We start from the raw sequence: 15,893 nt of genomic DNA on the forward strand, positions 1-15,893 counted from the left end.
TGGGCTGGACGCTGCAAAATCTTCGTTCAGGCTATGTGCCTTGGCGTTTAATAAACACAACGTCATTATTTTCCATTTTTAACCTTACTGATAAACAGATCAGTTTGGCACAGAAAGGAGCAGACTATACAATCCTGAGCATCGAAAAACTTGAGAGATTACCATTGACAATGTCAGAGAGTCCTGTCATTGAATGGATAATACACGGAATTATCACAATTCCGATAACAACTTTCCGATTTAAAAAGTGCCTTGAATACATACCTACTGGCCAGTATGAACAATTGGGTAAAGGATATGTAAAATCAGAATGGAAATTACCATACACACATTCTTGCTATGGTAACAGCAACAAAAATGTATTTCTTAGTGGTGAAAATTGTAAACATTCACTAAGCGGTATACTTTTGTGTCAGGGTATTAATTTACATGGAGCATGTGATGGAAATTCTAACAACCTTTCATGCCACCAGCTTGTCACACCTGCAACTCAGATAGAGCCCTTCTTTATGCAACTTGCAAACGAGAGTTACATTCTTAGAACGGATTACAGATGTTGTGGCCTAGTGCCAGGGAAAAGTTATCTAGTAAGTGTAACATCCATGGTCAAATGCTGTATGCAGGCATTGTTCCCGAGTGGGCCTGCAGACACAGTGACTCCCATCTGGCCTCATCTGAATCTCTATTCTATACAAATTGATACTTTAAGCAAAATGAAGTCTGTGCTTTTGCAGACAACAGTGCCCATAACGTCATCAAAAGAGACGTATGATCTTCTAGTTGCAAGGACAGCTACTGAAGTTCATGAACTTTTATCAACAAATTGCCCCGTGCATTTCGTAGAAATGCTTAGCCAACTCCTTAACATGTCTAGTGCCACAAGCATCCCAGGCATATTTAAGTCGATTTTTACGGGACTGCTAACACAGTTTCAAGCAATTTTGGGAATCGTTCCTAATTTTGTTCACTCTGTTTTTGGCGGCATACCACTATTTTTGGGACTCGTTGCAGGGATTTTATTTTTGACCCTCCTGCTTCGTTATGGCAAGCCGAAACTCAGACATAGCTCCCATGGGAATGGAAGAGACAATCCTAGCAATGCGCTACCGGGACAGGATAACTAACGTCCTTGGATTGGCTAGGCTGAGAAATCTAAACATGACCTGGTTCCTTTCATTCAGACCTATATGGCAGAACTGTATCTTACCGGTACTTCGATGTATGCTATGCGGAGATGAGTGCGTGTTGGACATCTGTCTTTCACTTCCATCAGCAGTACCAATGGACGTCGATACTTTGCTCAGTCCGATAACGGCTCACGCATTGTGTTGTCCCCAGCGGCTACCAATCCTGATGACAGCATTCGTTGAGACTCCTGTGCTACGACTAGGTGGTAACAGTGGAGCAAGTGACAAAAGCAACATCACCCAGGTACGACCTTCTGTGAGCATTGCTGATCCTGACTATGATGCCAGCAATCATTCTCACACCTGCCAAGTTACAGCACTATCGAATTTGGTTGAACTGTCACCTGATTTTGTAGACCAATTCTTTGAGAGCCTGTCTGATACGATGTTCTCACCCGTACAGAAACAATAACTTTCAAGAAGCTTTCGGACACACAGCGTTCCCATGAACTCTGAATTCGGCCTTCAGTTTTGATCAACAAAAACTGCTAAAAGCGTTGGAACTCTATTTCCCCGTTCAAGCAATAATTCTTTTGAATTGGACATTTTTTAATATTGACCCTTTTTGGCACGAACAATTCTTTGCTTAACGTAAAAACTATTCTTAGAGAACAGAAGCTTCAAACTTCTATTTCTAAACACATCTAGAGACATAACAAACTTACATCAGCCTCTAGCACATGTTATTGCAATGCATTTATATGTGATGATTTATCTCGCCCTTCTTCTGTTTCAGAGATACTTTATGTGTAATTCTTTTTGCATAATCGTTCATTGATTTCATATGCAATAATTTTTGAATGATTTCTATGCTTCAAAAACGTACAGTACCTAATTTTCACGTATTACAATACACGCCTATTTCGAATGCATTTATGTATTTTGGGGTGGGCAATGTTACACATGCATCTAAATTGCTCTAGTTTTAGTAATTTGATGGACATGAAAACGTGGAGTGGGTGTTGCGTGTTTATCTAGGTTCCTGATCGATACTGTGACCTTATGCCCCTATTCGGCATAAATCCATTTATTCCCTATATTGGCATAACCGTTCAAGTGCGATATTCAGAAAGTCATCTATGGCCTCACACGAACAGAGCCACATTCCAGAATAGTTCTCTGCCACTTCCTTTGCAACCAATTAGTGCAATGACAGAGCAGAAGTCACTATCTGATATTCCTAGATTAACACTCCGAGTTCTTCAACAAGATAAAAACTCAGCAAACCTGGAAATCCCCGCTTGCTGTGTTTTGATTAGTAATGGAACTCTAATGAGCAACTGATAGCTATCACTTCCTAGTGACATCTTTAATTGACGTCTTATGTCCAACAAACATGCGTCAAACCAGGCACCTGTCAGGTATAAATATTACCAACGTTGCCTTAAGCAATTTCCTGTTGCTAGCTGTCTGCTGCTGCCCCCGCTGTTAGCTGAAGCTAGCACCCTGTTGCTGCAGCCTGCTGCCCATCGCCCGAAGCTGCTGATACCATTATCGCTGCTAAAGCGCGAACGATGGTGTGGTGTAACTAGGAGCTGAACAGCCGTCCCTCTGTGAAGACATCCAGCAGAAGCCAGCTGCCCGCGGACGCTGTCCCCCCTCCTTCTCCTCGACGCGCTGAAGAGAGACGCTGCCTTTCTCGTGCAGAGAAATCCAGCTCCAGCGTTTTTAGTCTGCCCTCGCGGGTGACTGGGATACCGAGTTCCTCCTGAAGGAGATACCAGACCTCCATCATTCTATTCAGAGGTATGGTGTTGACTAAACCCTTATTGAGAACTCTTGAAGCAAACCTTGGCAAAACCAACTTAACTTGAAGCTACTTACATACTCCCCTTCCACGTGTTAGGCTTAGGTCAGGCACACTGGGGTAGGCTTAGTTAGAAGCACCAGTTGAGTATTTTAGCCTAATGTATATATGAATGTATATATGTTTTATTACTTTTAAACCATTGTATGGCTAAGAAACCATATCAATGCTTTTACAGTATTATTTCGCAATACTTATCTTACTGTACGTACTTTTTATAATAACAAGTCTTGCAATTGTGGCAATACATTTCTCTTGTACGAGAAGAAACACTGTTCAATAAATGTTAACCCTTTATTGACAAACGCCCGTCTCTCTATTCTCTACATATCGTGAAAGTAAACTGCACTAACCTGACTGAGTGAAATACATGTCTATTGTTTCACACGACCCTAGAGATTGACTCTTGATCTGAGGAGCAAAGTTGTCATGTTGCACGGTTGTTGGAAAGCTGAATCCCTTCTTGTCTGTGCCAGGGAAGCTGATCACTTCCCATGCTGAGAAGAAAGTTTCCAGTGACCTCTGAGCTAGTTGGTAACACACCCAATTAAGTCTAGCATAGTCAGTGGAGACCTGGAAGATCCGCACTTCTACGTCGATACTACTGTTTATGTTATTCCAATGCGCAGGGCCTAGTGGGAAACTAGGAACTACACTACACTTTAAGGGTTAATGATGGTGGTGCACAAGACAGGGAGGGGGTGGTCGGTAGTCCCTGACCATACTTCCAGTGGCGGACCGTCACAGCTGAGCCCACTCTCCAGTGGAGCTCGTCTAAGTCTGCCGCCATTTTGAGGAATGCTCTCTCTCAAATTGACTTTGTGTTGTTTTATGTGACACCAGGGCAAGTGAGCCGAGTGCCAAGACAGGTCTCTATCGGGCTCTCCCTTTTTGCCCTCACCATGAAAAAAAGAAATCTGAACTTCAGTACCACCCTTCACTGCCATTGATGTAAGTTCAAAGAGACTCGTTATTGTTCTTTCACAGTCCCCCCATTTTAGAACTGAAGAATTTTCAATATGCTTTACAACAAATGCATGTTTTTTCCTATTTATCTTATGCAACTGACAACTATTGACACAGCCAATAGAACTGGCTTGTTGTAAGTGTAATGTTACTTGCTGTATTACATCTCTCGAATTAACGACAGAAGTAGCAAAATACCTGTTCGGCCTCACACTAAGCTAAGCATAGATTTTCAACGTGCCTGCTTTTAAGCCACGCCCTTAGTTATATCGACCACGCCCCTTTGAGAGCCCCTCCAGTTTTTGAATCCCACTTAAAGCCCTGTGTGACACTGTGCCGCCCACAGAACAGGCAATCTGGAAAAATTCCCACAATCATTCAGCAAGTACTGGGGAGCCACAATTTTCAGGCGGTGTCAGCAGCCCTACATTTCATTCAATTTGCAGCTTCAAATCACTGCATTGCACGCACAGTAGGCGTTTTTGCGAATGTCGTAGTCCAGGAAGCTCTATGGATTTATCTCTGGGGTGGTTTGAAAACAGAAACACTTTTCCTCCTATGTAGCTTTCTAGTTGGCATTCTAAAAAGGTTGAAGCAATAAAGGTTTTTCTACTTTTCATGTTAGTGAATAAGCACAAGGCCCTCATGTGCACAACAGGCTATTGACAATGCCCCCAACATGCAGGGGTGTAAGGTAGGCCCCTGTGGTGCAGGGGCCCCCATTTAGTCCTAGGTCAATTGATGTCTCTGAGATATGAGGGAGTCAGGACTACCTCATTACATTCTACATCAGGGGGTCATTTTGCGATATGCCGCTGCCAGCATTGACAGAAAACTGAATACTGCATGAGCAGCTTCATGGCTCAAGTACTGTATGACACATGGACTGCTGGTGTTAAAATTCAGGCAGTGTAGCTTGGGCAACCAAACAACTGGCCCGGGTGGCTGCCATTGGAGCTGCGTAATTTTGGTTCCACCTTTACACGTCACAAATAATTAACCTAAGGTCTGTTTTCCATTCTGTATAAAATACTATTTTTCCTATCCAGACGGCATTTGTTTTTTCTTGCAGGTGCGTTCACATGGTTTGTTAGTTTGAAACTACAACACTGTACTAGCGATAGCGAGAGAGCATGGGAAGAAGACCTTGACAAGGAACATGAAAAGCCAGAGCGTTAACTGAAGTGTCCTTTTCAGCACTGTTGCAACGTGGCTTAGGTGACCTTGGACTTTTTTGGCTTTTACATCTAGAAAAGAGATTTATTATTGATATGTTTTAACTTGAATTAGTCTAAATATAGTGATGGTTATTTGGAAGTATTAATTGTGTAAACTGCAGCTGTCATAGGCTTCCCATAAGGATTCTTCTATAGGTTGCATTGTTAGCATTGTGTAGTATAAGTCATAATAAAGGTTCAAAATAATTTTGTTTTACTCTTTTCTGTGCATCAATCACCTTTTAGGACCATCAAATCCCTCTGAGACCTATAAGGCAAAGAGAGATAAAAACAGGCGGATTTACCATTCTGTGTTTGTGTCAAAATGTTAATCTCTGAGTAAATGCAGATGTCCCATTGATCTATGAATCAATGCTGCATAGCGCGAGGAGGCAAGCCTCCATTGTTATGTCTGAGTTTTAGAGGTAAAGGTGAAGGACCTCTTGGGTGCAACGAGAGGGGCATCTCCCTAACAAAACACAGTGCAGCAGCAATAACATGTTTTCAGGCTTAGGCGTGGTACAGTCTGCACTAGCAACAGTTGCAAAGCTGACTGCAACTGTCGTCCGCTACAGCTCCAATTCAGCAGCAGTTCCATGTCTAGGCAGGAGGGGGGTCTACCTGACTCACCCGTACAGGCTTGGATGAGGTGGAGTCTCCGTGGGGGCGCCGGCAGCAGCAGCGGTGCAGACCTCAACTGCCCTCCATCGCATTCCAGTAGGTGTAACAAAACCTTGAGTAACCCCCCTAAAAGGTACCGGGAATCGCTTCCACTCATAAAATATCTGGTGAAACCCATCATTTTTGTAAGAAAATTCCTTATTTATCTTTTCACTTTGGCATGACCTTTGCTGCGAATTTTAAGACAAAATTATAAATGTTTACAGGGACAGTTTTGTACGCTGCTCTTAAAATAAAAATGCAGGACCAGGATGTTTCACTAAAGATGTAGGTTGCTTCATACATTTTAGCCAAGAGTGTGCTCAGAGTTTGGAGTTTATACTTATAATGATTAAAATGAAACTTCAAATCCCATGATGGATAGTGGTGCTGGCCAAAGAGCTAGGAACTGCAGCTGTACTATGACACGTTGTTCTGGTTGTGGTGGAATCGCCATTATATATAAAGAAAATCTTAAAATATCTGTAATAGAGCAGATCAGTAAAACAAAAAGTTTTTCCCTATGGGAGATATTATTTCCTGCTCCTAAATCAGGACTCAAAATAACAAACTCAATCCACAACATTCATTTATCTTGCATCTTGTTGAATGGGAGAACACTTACCAGAAAGGAACACAAACAATCTATTAAAAAAGTATACAATTTATTATAAATAAAAACACATAGATATCAATGAATAGTCAATTAAAAAACATGAAATACACAAATAAAACCACCTAATGTGGGTGTGGAGAAAATTATCGAAAAAGACACTGCTATCTGTCTTAGTTATGTCATTTCGGGCCCTCGTTTGACAACAATGGGGGAATAATATTCCTTTAAACCAGATTGTTTGTTGGCAACGCCGAATATGACTTGGTGAAAATGCGTCGACGCGTTTCGGAAGCTTAAGTTGATAATGGCTTCCTTCCTCAGGACAGTCTCTATTTGTTTTCTCCACAGAATTGTATCATACCTAATGCACAAATAAAATACGACTATTAGATCCTGACTTTATAATAACTAATTACACATTTTTTAATATAATCTCCTAAGGGTAACTAAATCCACTTCCATCTATTGATTTGTACTCAAATCTAAATGTGGAACATGGTTATAAAAGCAGGTAAGGGGCCTATTTGTAATCACAGAGAATCTATATGTAATGGCCAATCGTTTGTATTATTGTACATTTCTCCACAATGTCCACGTTTTAGTCATATAAAGTTAACATCAAACCGTTTTGCATGATCCTTTCACGTATTTTTAAATCTACACTTATATAGTGCATTGCATTTCTGAATAAACCTACATCTCAAAAGTACTAAACATACATCTCAAAAGTACTAAAAAGCCTTATATATCCAATTTGGTAGCCGTCTATATGTATCAATGGTTTTCCCATCACTCTAAAAACATTGTGCACAAATCCTGAACCTTCTGGTTAGTGTTGTCCACATTCTCCCGACAATCATACAAAGCATTCATACACCCATCATACGATATATTATTGTTACTAACCATTGTAGTTATGTTGCCAGAAGAAATCTACAGAATGTGTAGTATTTCTGTGGTAATCGCCTCTAAAGTTCACAGGCTCCCACAGTCCTGTATGCAATTAGGAAAAATACAACATTAAGTGTTGGATATTAGCGTACCCTGACACTATTATTTGAAGGGCGTTTTATTTATTTACCTCAGTGTATAAGAGGGAGCTTTTGTCTCAACTCAAATCTATATAATACCTTGTTCAGTTGTGATATTGTCGTCACATTCCTGCATAGGTTACAGAATACTGATTAGTTATTTACATCATGCGTATAGTTATTTATAACACAAAATTAAACCTATTATGAGGTTTTTATCACAAAAGGATTACCTTGCGTGGTTCACAAGGGGCGTAATTATTTCAATGCCTCCAAGCGAATGCTTGTGCTGTATTAATACTGAAATGGAATTTAAAAAGGAGCATTTAGAGCAGATCAGTCAATCTTCAGAGGAAGTTATGATTTTTAAAATCAAGATAGGACCTAAGGAACACTGGAAAGGTGCCCTGGTGTACCGCCCCCCTGGACCCAATGCTGGCTTTACTCTGTCCTTAACAGAACTGCTAGCACAACACATGAAAGCCAGAGAGAACTTCATCTTACTTGGAGACTTTAACTTTCATGTAGATATCCTGGAACACTCTGAAACAAAGACTCTATTGGCCGATCTTGCCCTCTTAGGTCTTAACTTACAGAATTGTGGACCCACACACAGAGGTGGCCATACTCTGGATTTAATTTCCGCTAACTTTTCTACGTTACATTGCCAACCCCCTAAACTTGTAAACTGGTCAGACCATAGCATGTTAGAATTTTCTTTCATGGGCTTGGATAAACCTAATAGACCTCCTATTGCCGTGACTATCAAGCGATGACCTTGGCAAAAGATTACTTCGGATGCATTCGAGAATGTCTGGAAAGAGCCAGTAATACTAGACTCAGATGATGCGGAGTCAGCTCTGTCCAAACTCAATGCCACCCTCCTGGATACAATTAACCTACTGGCCCCACAAAAAATAACTAAACATCCCCCGGTGGTCAAGAGAGAGATATGGTATACCGAACCGCTAAAATTAGAAAAACAAGGGTGTAGGAAATTGGAAAAACTCTGGAGAAAAACTCACACCAGCGATAGTAAGGCAAACTATCTAAAGGCCATGTCCATCTACTATAAAAACATCAAGAAATCAAGAAAGAATAGTCTTACATCACAATTAGCTGAAAGCTGGCAACTCTACTACAGAGCTGTATAAAATCTTGCAGACCTTTACAAAACCATTGGCATGTGAAAGTCCAGATGAATTTTCCCAAATTTTGTGTAATAATATCTCCCTATTTTTTTAGGACAAAATTGAAACCATTTACAAGAAAATTGCCTCAGCTAAATGCCCTAAGGACACTGAGGCCCCCAGTACAATCCACCTTGAGACACAAGGGGACACCCTACTTGCTTTTCCTGAAGCCAGCCATAGTGATATTCTGTCACTAATAAATAATATGAAAACGGGCTCTCCCCTAGATCTGATCCCAGCCAAATTGACTGCCACACTGAGCAAGACACTTTGTCCAATGATTCATAAGATTCTGAACCTCTCCTTTAAAGAGGGGCAACTTCCTCAACAATGGAAGGAGGCAGTTGTGAATCCCATACGGAAAAACTCGGCACTGCCATGGACAGAACTTTCCAACCTCCGTCCCATCTCCTTGCTGCCTTTCCTGAGCAAACTGGCAGAGAAGCATGTAAACATCCATGTTTCCAGTTTCATAGAGGCGACAGGGGGTCTGGACCCTTCACAATCTGGGTTCAGGCCCAACTACAGCACCGAATCTGCACTCCTCTCCGTGACCGATAACATCAAGATGTCACAGGATAGAGGAGGGTCGATGATTCTGGTGCTGTTAGACCTGTCTGCCGCCTTTCATACTTTGTCTCATGACATTCTTCTTGGCCGTTTGCGGAAAATGGGTATTGGAGGTGTGGCACTGTCCTGCTAAGAGAGCTTCCTCTCCGGCCGCTCACAATCTGTCAGCTTGGGCCCCTATCGCTCCACCTCTAGGGTGCTCACTAAGGGGGTGCCACAGGGCTCATGCCTAAACCCCACATTATTTAATGTGTACGTGGCCCCCCTCGCTGAGATTGTGAGAGAGTATGGGTTCACACCGGTGTCATACGCCGATGACACCCAACTCCTCTTTCCTTTCCACTCTCTTACTTCTGACATTAAGAACAACTTTGCCGAGGGCATGAGAGCAGTGTCCAACTGGATGGCTTCCAACTGCCTCCAGTGCAATGTCGGGAAGACCGAGGTAATGCTTTTTGGGAAAGCAAGTATACTCTGGTCTCCCGACTGGTGGCCCTTAGATCTAGGACCTGTACCCTGCCCAAAGCCGTCAGTCAAAAACCTGGGAGTGAAGCTTGACCAGAATCTAACCCTAAAAGAGCATGCAAATTTTATTACAGGAGCATATTTTCGAACAATTGGTCTGTTGAGGCGAGTCTTCCCTCTTCTACCTGACATCCACAGAAAGACCCTTGTACAGGCCTTGGTGATAAGTCGGTTAGATTACTGCAACGGCCTTTTAATATCAGCTAATGAGGATGCATTGAACCGATTGCAGGTGGTCCAAACCACTGCGGCTAGATTAATTCTTAATGCCCCCACAAGAACTCTGTCTAAACCCCTCTTGAGGGAGCTCCATTGGCTACCAATACGGCAACGTATTAAATTTAAAATTTGTTGTACAGTGCACACATGCCTCTTTGGAGATGGCCCCAAATATCTTGCTCAAAAATTTCATGTATATAAACCGGATCGTCTTCTACGACCTAGCAACCAACTTCTACTGTAAATTCCATTAATTAAGAAGACCAGACAAGGGGGTCGTACCCTATCATTTATAGGACCGACTCTGTGGAACAAACTTCCTATCAGTCTCAGACAAATCACCAACCACCTCTCCTTTAGGAAAACCTTAAAAACACTTCTGTTCCAAGAAATATAATCCCTCTATAGCTTTTCCGCAGGAGCACTGAAGTCTGTTATCCACGGCGAACAAAGCGCGGAGATACCCCTTACGGGGTCGAGTCCAGCGCGATACAAGAAATTAAATAAATATAAATAAATACAGATGCAGAATAACAACAGGGAAACCCAACCTCCTAAAAAATGTTTAGACACAGCAATACAAAATATCAATAACGGAATTTGGTGCTCAGAGAAGAGTTTGTTTTTCTCTTTTCTATACATGAGTAATATCTAAAATCAGCTAAGTTAAAGTCCATACATAGAGGATGGTTCAATAGTCTTAGAGATATCAAAATTCAAGAAAATGCAGAAAATTGGAAAATACAGGAATGTTCGGGAAGCAAAGGAAAGTGTCAGCATCTTAGAAGCGACGGTCAAGAGTCTTCTTGGGCCGGGTGAATTGAGTGTTAGCCTAAGCCACAATCAGCTAATAATCAAAGGGAATAAGCATAGAGGTCTAAAGCTCTCAAGATCTGAAGGAAAGTGGGGTAACATCAGGCAGGGTGAACACTAGATATTTCCACTGGAATCTCTCAGGTAACACCCCTCTGTTCGCATCATCAGAGGTTCCATTGTCCTTTTCCGTTCTCACATTGTAAGCTGCAACATTTATGAAATGTCCCGCTCTACACATAGAGCAGTAAGGCTTCTGATTAGTTTAACAATTAAACTCTGACAGTTCAGAAATATTTTTATAAATGAAAGCTATGACAGTTAGTTAAAGCTACAGAACTGGCTCTTAATGTAGCTAAACAATTTTGAAAAAATAGCAAATCCACTTGCTAGTTGCATGTCTGTAGAATTAAAACATTCTTTAACCACTAAGGCACAGATTCTAATACCTTGACGTCGAAATGATGGAAATTAAAAAGTGCTCGATAACACCTGAGACTCCTGCAGCAGCAGAGAACGCGCCAGAGATTTCATTTTATCGACGCAGAGCCCACATCGATCCATGCACTGAAGGCCTTTCCATACTTCTTTGATCTCGCCAATATAAAAAAACAGGCCAAACCTGGGCTTGCCAATGTTCATTTCAGGCTTGATGATAATGCTTCTGTTAAATAAAGTTGTTGTTTGCCTCATTATAGGGAACTGTTAAAATATCAAAGTTCTTTAGTGTGCTTCACGTTTCATTATACTGTTTAAAAGATTGGGATTGCAATTGTTTTTTAAAATAACTTTTAATAGCAATGGAGGTTTTAGGAGGTCTCAGGCTTCATGCATATGATGGATCTCCAAAGACTTGCAAAGGGCAAGTTTAGGCCGTTGATTGTACAGTGAGATGTTTCTCAATTCTGCCTACAGGTAAATTTTGCCCTGGCTGCTTTGAAGTCTTGCATCAGGGCCAGAAGTTTAAAATTAGGGCTCCCGGTTTTCCGTTTAAACAGATTTTTACATATAAATACAGACGTAAAACAATTTTCCCTTTGTCTGTATTTATATGTAAAAACGGTAAAATACTAGAAAATGTTGCTGCGCTGCTTCTTCCCGGGCACACACACAGACGCACCTGAGTACTTCACAGGTCTTTTGAAAGACCATTTACTTGTTAAAGAGGCTTGATTGTTCTTTCACCCCATGCCGTAGCCTCCTCCAGCGCCCCTGACAACTCCTGTCCCAGGCCCCATAGAGTTGCTCAGCTCTGTCCACTGATGCCTTTAGGAGTATTTATATATGTCAGATAGCATTTTGTTCCATTCAGAATATTTAGTCTGTATAGAAAAATAGAAATGTGACATTGTATTTCAACTGAGCAAAGAGGGAAATGATAGGTTATTTCCGTAGGACTTTCATGAAAAGCCAATTTTCACGTGGAAATTAACAAGACAGCTGCGTGAGGCACACACAAAGCCCTGCCCTCGAAAGCCACTCGAGAGCATTCAAATCCCATTGCAGGGATGTGACGGAGCGGTGACGCAGTCTGAGAGATCCCTGCTGGAGCAAGGAAGGCAGAAGGGTCATTTTCAAACATGGAGCAATAAATCACAGGTTCATGCTGCATGCGGGTCACCAATGGCTTGTGTAGGGCTGCGGGGTCTTTTGTGTAGGGCGCATTACTTCAGACAACATTTCAAAGTGGTTTTAATGGCTTTTGCCTAGGTGAGCATTTGTACACTTAACAGACTGTAAACGAGTTAGGAGGTGGTAAAACAGGAAAGCGGAATTGAGGTCCTGAGTTTATAGCACATGTAGTGTGCATATTCTGGGAGGTAGAGACGCAGTGCAGTTCAGTATTTATGGATTTGCCCCTCGAGCTGTCAGTACAAATTATTAGGTTCCTATTTGTGCCATATTATAAAACGGGAATGTGACGACTCTGGCTTATTTTATTTCGAACAACTTCTGAACCCTTCGTTTTATTGCAAAGGTGCGCTACTCTGGGAGACGTGGACACTGTTCAGGATTTACGAGCCTGTCACTTTCTTTTTCGCATGGTTTATACAAATTATTCCACTCTATCCGGCTCATATCCTAAAATGTTAATATTAAAAAAATGGATACTCTGACTTTATTCTTAACAACCATCAGAGGGCCAGTCTCATCGGGTTCCTTTATGCTTTCACAGACACAGACCACCCCACTGAATATCGAGCAGTAGTTATTAGTTTATCAAAGGATGATCTTCAGGGATGGAATATTTAGAAACCACAGATCTCCTTGTTAATCCCAACCTCCCCTTGCCACTTTGATGTACACACGTTGGTATCAATGTTGCTTAGTTTTCTCAACACGTCATTCTACACATATTTTGACCCAATCTCCATGCTAAAGTGTTTTTATAGCAGAACTGAGAAGCACAGGTACTCTCCTTTTCAAATTACTCAGTACCGGACCATTTAAAGTACTGCTAAAGCCACAACAAATCTCCAGTTTAGGTGAGCGCATGTGTGCATTGCCAATTTAAATAAATGTAGAAAAATACTAGCTGTAGCATTGTCTTTTGCTTGTGGCAAAAATAAACGTGGATAAATACAGAAAAAATGCCCAAAAAATAAATATGGATAAATTCAGACGGACATGGCAAAAAATAAATACCATAAAACCGGGAGCCCTATTTAAAATGCAGGATGCTTTTTGGAGAGATTGTGTAATTAAATGAAACTGCAGGTGAATTTGGGCTTGTGAGGTAGATCATGGAATTGCAAAAAGTTGTTCAATCAATCAGAATTTATAAAGCACGGTTAATCACCCGATAGGGTATACAAGTGCTTGAAGGCCCCAGAGGCTTATTCGAACAGCCAGGCATGAGGGCCCTTTGGAATTCCAAGAGTGAGGTGATGGTCTGGAGGTGCGTGGGAGGTTGTTCCAGGTCTTTGCTGTAATGTTAGATAAAGACCGTCCTCCACTTCGGCTTCGGTAAATGCGGGCAGTATTGCAAGTGAAAGGGAGGAGGAGCATAGTCTTCTCAATGGTTGGTGGACGTTCAGGCGGTGGTTAATGTAGTCCTTGGTTGGTAGATCCTTGTGTCGCCTAAATAAATCCCATTGGGCCGTGTCAATCCAAGTAGTTATGTAAGCAGGAAATTCTTCACAATCATAGAACAGCAAAGGCATTTGTTTTGCTTTTAAAACTTCAAGCAGGGGCTTAGATGATGCGCCAGACATGTTATTGGCTATTTTCAGCCAGGTGTACCTTAAATTAGTTACCTTCTCTTTCAGATTCACCTGCTGGTTTGTAAAACTTCCTGTTCTTTGAAACCAAACCCCCAGGTATTTGTATGACTCTGCTAGTACTAGCTGTTCTTTATTTAGTAACCAGCTAGTTTTCCCTAGCTTCCTTTGACTGACGAAGAGCACATTAGATTTTCCATGGTTCACCACAAGACGGTTGTCAAGGAAATAGCTTTCTAGCCCTCTAAGGGTTTGTTGATGATCCATGCTGGTGCGATCAAATAAGGCAGTGTTGTCTGCATACACCAATATTTTGGTGGGCATAACTTTGAGTTACCCATTGCTTTAGCAATATCTGAGACATAAATATTAAATACGATCAGGGCTATAACACATCTCTTATTAGAATCTTTCTTGGTGAAAAGTGTCTTTGAAAATGAGGTCTTACCTCCAAGCTTGACCTGAATCCAGGTATCCACTTATAATGCCTGTGTAGCCTTTAACAGTATTTGATCCTGTGGATGTGTAGAAATTACCCCTGCTGAGTCGATTGGATGGTACTGCAACCTTAGGAGGGAGAGAACCCATTTTGAACATAGGACCCGTGTGACAACCTTTGTTGGTGCCCCAACACCACCAATGACCATCTTCTTCACAGATTCCCTCACTGCCACTCTCCAACGGTGCCCATATCTCTCCATAGCCCCTTTCTCACATAAATTTTATTGGTTTTATAGCACTACTCAGACCAGTGTATGGCATAAGAGAACTTTACATCACACGCATTATACAGAGTCAAATGAATCTCCCGTTTATATATTAGTGTATAGGAAATGTTACATAAGACAATGTGGATTACAGCGTGTAAAGGTCACATGTCACCCACACGGCCAGGCATTATATTTTAAGATTGCTTGGTCTGGAGAAGCATATGCTCAGGATTTAAAAGTAACATGGACGTTGGGGTTAGCTTTAGTAATAATAATGTATGTATACTCAACGCACCGTTTTTACAACATGAGGATAATTAAAGACTGGGGAAAACCATAAGGTTTCAACCTATACTTTGCAGTTTGCATGCAGCTCTTTCAGGCCAGTTAATAGCTCACTGTGTTATATTAGGATTGCGACTTATGAACTGCAAGTAACAAAAGCATCTCTGTGACAAAAGCAGTAAAGCACTGAGCTATATATTTTTGTGATCTGCTTAGTGTATGTTCTTTACAGCAAGCACGTCAACCCTCAGCACTACTGTGTTGAGGTTTAAAACTGCCACTAGACTAAAGTCCAATCTCCTGATCTCTCTTCAGCAGAAACATTAATCCCCAGTGTTAGCTTGACAGTTTTATTGTTGCTTAAAAATGCAGGTCAGATAAGGAACTCTGCAGCAGGGTCTTTTTACCCCCAGGGTCAGCGCCAGGTGCAGCTGTACCGGTCGCACTCCGTAAAGTCGGCACTGGTGTCATGAGGCCAGTGCCTAATTTAGGCCGGTGGTTTCCAGTGTTTGGCACCACATTTAATTGTCAGCACCAGCTCTAGCGAAAGTCCACCACATGGTGCGCTGTGATTCTAATTTTGAGATAAGCACAACAGCAGTGTTTACTAAGTCAATATACATTAAAAAAAAGAATAATACCTGCCACTCAGGTATTATTACAGCTTTAGGTGACTTGGAATATTCTGAATTTTCACACTTGGAGTGTGGTGGTTGGTAGTTTGTACTGTCATTGGCAAAGCTGGTGGGGCAATGTGTGGTGCAAGCTGTAGTGACCTTCGGAGAAGGGCCTTGGCACATACTTGTTTACAAATTAAGCCCTGGTCATGACATTTCACTTACAAAACAAATACCTTTCGTACAGCACTCTTTC

The sequence above is a fragment of the Lissotriton vulgaris genome, chromosome 12 (genome assembly GCF_964263255.1).
Source record: "Lissotriton vulgaris chromosome 12, aLisVul1.2, whole genome shotgun sequence".
In the NCBI taxonomy this organism is placed as follows: domain Eukaryota; kingdom Metazoa; phylum Chordata; class Amphibia; order Caudata; family Salamandridae; genus Lissotriton; species Lissotriton vulgaris.